The following is a 4,949-nucleotide window of genomic DNA, read 5'->3' on the forward strand; positions in this document are numbered from 1 at the left end:
GTCTTATACCACAGAGGTACACTCCTAGCCTCCATATTTAATTTTTAAAAATTATTCTATCTAACAATTCCTCAGTATACAGAAACTGGCCCATTTCTTCATCTTTCTGTGTAGAACCTCTCAAAGCCTTCCAGACTTGTCAGATACAATTACCATACATTTCTTTGTTCACTCAAATTCTGTCTTCCTCCTTCCTTCCATGTGTGGATATGGTCTCCCCAAGTCACTAAGTGACTTGCCTGCACAGGCCTGGAACTTGTGGTCCGCTTGCCTCAGCCTCCTAGAATCCAGGGATTACGGGTATACACCACCATACTTGAAAACACCTAAATTCTAGTGTGATGCTGAGCATGGTATTGGAAACTGGAGTTACTTTACAGCATGGGGGTAAGAGAATAGTGCCAAAGTCCTAAAAAGTCAAGGTTTAAAATACAGGATATTAACTCAGAGCAGCTTGTTTATTCATTCATTCTTCTCACTTGTTATTCAAGTAAGGTGAAGCAAAAAGTGGCCAAGTCAGTTCAGCTACATTTCCATGGTTGAAATTATACTGGAAGCAGTCAAGTTTGAAAATGAACAATTTCAGGGTCTTACTGACCACCAGAACTTGCTTACCTTTTTCACTCTCACATTCCATGTTCTTAGAAAGGAAAGTGGATAATGAGAGTTTTGCAGACTCTGGTGGAAGTTAGCTGTAATGGCTGTAAAATGAGGTTGACATAACCAAGGGCTGAAGATGTGGTTCAGTGCTAGAGCACTTGCCTAGCCCAAGGCCCTGGGTTCAATCCTCCATAAACAAACAAACATAAGCAACGCCACTCCAACACAGCTTGACACAAAAAAATCATTAATATAAAATTCCTACTCCTAGGGGTTTTAGGCACTTTTGAATAGAGAGAGCCCTGCTGCATAAGAAGGCCTAAAACCTTCAGGTAAGTCAGTTTCTGATTGAGCACTAGATCCTGCATGAATTTACTTAATCCCTCCTTCAAGCAAATGAGGGAGCTCACTCAGGCCTGGAAAGGTCTAATAAACTCTGCAAATCCACATATGAGGAAGGGATGGAGCTACGAGGACAACTCTGTCCTTCAGACTCCACTGGGTTCTGTCTACAGATCTCATCAGCATTTGCAACAGAAAGCTATAAACACAACACGGAAAGTAAAGGTAGGTCTAGTTAACACCAGAACTTTCTTTCTTTTTTTTTTTTTTTGGTACTGGTGATCAAACTTGGGTCCTTGCACTTGTGGGGCAGGCAGCAGAACCACTGAGCTAAATCCCTGGCCCTACACCAGAACTTTCTGTTAAGCTGAAAAGATTATAAGTTTTCCTTTCTTTTTGTTTTTTGTTGCCAAGGTTGTCTTACAGTGTGGCATAAGTGATACAGGTAGACTCCATCAGATCTTAAAATGCTGTAAAAATATGTGAATGACAAACTTTAAAAGGAAATTATAGACTAAAAATGGCCTAGAGAACAGGAAGATAGTTATGGGGATTGGAGAAATTTTCATATTGAGAAGAAACTACAATCTCAATATTTATCATTGTATTTACTATTCAATGTAAAATATAAAGAGAAGTCTTTAATGGTTTAAATGTTTAAATATAAAGATTTGGCAAATAGGTAATTATTCACTTGACTGTGTATATAAGCAGAAGAAAGGGGAATATATTAGTACTTTGGATAGATGGGTCTAGAGAAAAGCAAAATAAAGTGCCTCTTTACTCTTTGAAGTGGTGGGAGGTAAAATAATGCAATATGTTACCCTTAGAATGGAGTTTTCAAGTTGTTTTTATTGGAGATTTAGGAATGTCAAGACCTTCCTGGACACTGACTCTCTCCCTCAGACACAGCTCCATCTATATCATAAATTCTAGACACAACGTTTGAAAGAAAATAAAGAAATAAAGGCAGATTGTGTTTATAAAGGATCCCCAGGAAGGATGTCCTATAGGTACAAGTAAGGAAATAATAACATGCTGGTATTATGGGTTTATTGATACACGTGGAACTAACTAAAATCAAATCAACAAAAGTTTTTCTAATATAAATAAATTCCTTGACTGAGTATGTATGTAATAAATTCATGGTGATCTCAAGAAATTTATCTACAGATCAATCAGAATAAATAAGTTCATGAATTAGAAATCCTAGGAAGATACACATGTTTTGAGTTAAGAATTTGAACAACTGGACAAATTTTTAAAACTGATATTCATTCCTTAATACCTCATCAAGTTTGAAAAATATGTTGCAAAACTCAGTCATTTACATCACTTGCAATAAATCAAATGAATGTCATTATATCATTCTTTCACAAAGAATTTGTAAGTAATTTTTTTTCAGGGAAAAGGGTGAATGCAGTCCCCCACTACCACAAATTATGCAGTTGAGTTTCCCACATTTGGGGAAATTGCAGGGGTCTGCACATCCGGAGTCCAATGAATAAGCCTTGCCCTGGGAAAACCACCTTCGTGATCATGGTATCTCCCCTGCCAGGTAAGTATTATAAGTAATGTTTTATGAGAGAACAAGAAGAAAACTTTTTTTTTGCTCTTAAGTTTACCCTTGGTTAAGATCAGAAGAAGGGATGATGAGTTATTGCTAGCCATATTAAAAACAGAAATGCTAACACAAAGCATGAGGTAATAAAGGCTCACTAAGTATTTACTGAATAATAAATAAATAAATTGATGAGATTTTTAAGTCCTACAAATAAAGAAAGAATTTGGCATTTGCCTTGCAATGGACTGAAAACTCTTAGTAATAATGCCACATAGCTTCATGAACACACTATGAACTTGTACTGTGAACTTTCACCTATGGCTCTAGAGTGATTTCTAAGTTGCTTTCCAGAGCCTGAGACTCCTGGGAGATTTTTGTAAAGAGGTCTGAATGAAACTTTAAACATTTCAAGGAATCTGTGAATATCTTTTAATGTTTTAAGAATTTGTTATTCTAAATAGAATTTCAATTTAAAACACTTGTCTTGATTGAAAAAAATCATAATCACCACAAGATTCTTGAGTCAAATCTGGAGAATCTCTTTAATGGAGCCATAGTTCCATAGAGTATAGAAGTATAATGCTAACAAGTAGGGGTTTAACCAGCTTAATCAGCACAAATGCTAAGACTTCATTTATATGCAAGAACGGTAAGCCCTGGGGACTTTAGGTTGGCAAGTGTACTCATTTCACTTTATCTTCCAAATTTATGTATTTTTAAACCTGTGAATGGATGCTCTGAAGCCTATAGCAGTAATTAGGCATTACTGGGTTGAGTCTGAGTATAAAATGCCCAATCAAACTAAATAATTATTTTAAAAAATGTTTCTGTCAGTATACAATATGATATTATTAAACTTCTAGACATGTATTTGAACATTCAATAAGCCATGCGTTGCTTAATAGGCCAAATTAACCACACACACACGTGTGTGTGTGTGTGTGTGTGTGTGTGTGTATGTGTGAGAGAGAGAGTGAGAGAGAGAGAATTACCCTGCTAAATATCTCATACTATGAGAATAATTATGTGAGTTATGCGTCAATGTAAATTACCTTTTGAATTTTTGTGGTCCTGGTAAAATTTCAGTTGTGGAGCGACAGTCATTTTCCCTTCACAGGTATCATAGTTCTGATAACAGTCAGCTTGTAAGGAAGCAAAGAAAATTAACCCAGAGAATAGTGAAATCTTTGTAGAAGTAGTGATTCAGAAATATACTCAAGTTTTCATTTTTACAGAAAATAAAACTACTTAGTGTCATATGGATCCCACAAAATTGTAGGTGGAATGCCATGGAAAACATTACTGTAATTTAAAATATATTGATTACAGAGAGCACCATGGACACCAACAATTGATGGAATTAGTTGATGGTTTTCCTTGGAAGAGGTACCAATATGAATAAAACCACACCATTAAAAGAGAAAGGACCTAAGTGACCGTACACGGCCAATTGTCCAAGGGAAAAAACAATGACTCACATTTTCTCTGTTGAGTTCTGTGTTTTTAAATAACAGAAAATCAAATTCTGTTTTAAAAGTTCCATTAATCTCACAGCACAGTTAATAATTATGAAATAAGACTTATTTTGGCAGGTAATAATTAGGTGCCCCCAATGAGTAGTGCTAAGAACTCAGTTAATATTGGTTTAATGCATACTCAAATCAGTGAATAAATTGTTTGATTCCATGTTTTGTTTAACATTATTCTCTGAAATATTTAGCTACTTTACTTGAATTTCTAAATTTAGACTGTGATAATACATATAATTAGGCTTATAGACTTCCCATTGGTGGTTTACAGAGAAAAATTAGTTACTTTATTAAGAAAGTTTTGATGGGATTGGTGGGGGTGCTACTAGGGAAGGAGAAGGGAGCCAGGGGTAGAGGGAAAGCAGAAAGGAGAGGATGAGTGGATGCAAACATGTTACATGTGAGTATGGAGGTGTTGCAATGAAACCCATCATTTTGTGCAATGAACACGTGCCAGTAAGTACAATAAAATCAACAACAATATTCATGGCTTCATATTCTAACTAGACTGAACAGAAAATACATTATGATCAATATGCAAACATTTTCTATACCAGATTTCTATATTGAGAATATATTGAATAGTCTATGAGTGTGTAGAGGAAGTGAGATTAATGAAAATGAATGACTGTTTTAATTCAATTTCAAATATAAAATGTTAAGGGAATATTATACTTTGAGGACCACATTAGACATTGAAATTCTAATCTGTGATGAAATAAAAATCAATTGCAATAAGACATTGAGGAAACTCAGCTACTTTGTAAAGAGTATACTAAAAGTCTCTAAGAATTATGATCCTGAGTTTGGAAGATGTGAAAAAATTAAATTCATTTGTCTCTCTTAATACTACTATAAAGTTCAGTAATTAAAAAAACTATTTACATTAAAACCACATATACTCTTACTGATCG

At 35.0% G+C, this 4,949-nt stretch overlaps 1 non-coding gene across 1 annotated transcript; it reads right to left on the reverse strand.

The window, feature by feature from the left end:
• Nucleotides 1-2,344: 2,344 nt before the first annotated feature.
• On the reverse strand, nucleotides 2,345-2,508 carry LOC147824185 (U1 spliceosomal RNA). Its single transcript, XR_015442776.1, has one exon. It is a non-coding gene; the product is annotated as a U1 spliceosomal RNA (small nuclear RNA).
• Between the last annotated feature and the right edge of the window lie 2,441 nt (nucleotides 2,509-4,949).

Source organism: Heterocephalus glaber, unplaced genomic scaffold (assembly GCF_053883595.1).
Source record: "Heterocephalus glaber isolate CG9 unplaced genomic scaffold, H.glaber_assembly_v1.0 deba00001553, whole genome shotgun sequence".
Classification (NCBI taxonomy): Eukaryota; Metazoa; Chordata; class Mammalia; order Rodentia; family Bathyergidae; genus Heterocephalus; species Heterocephalus glaber.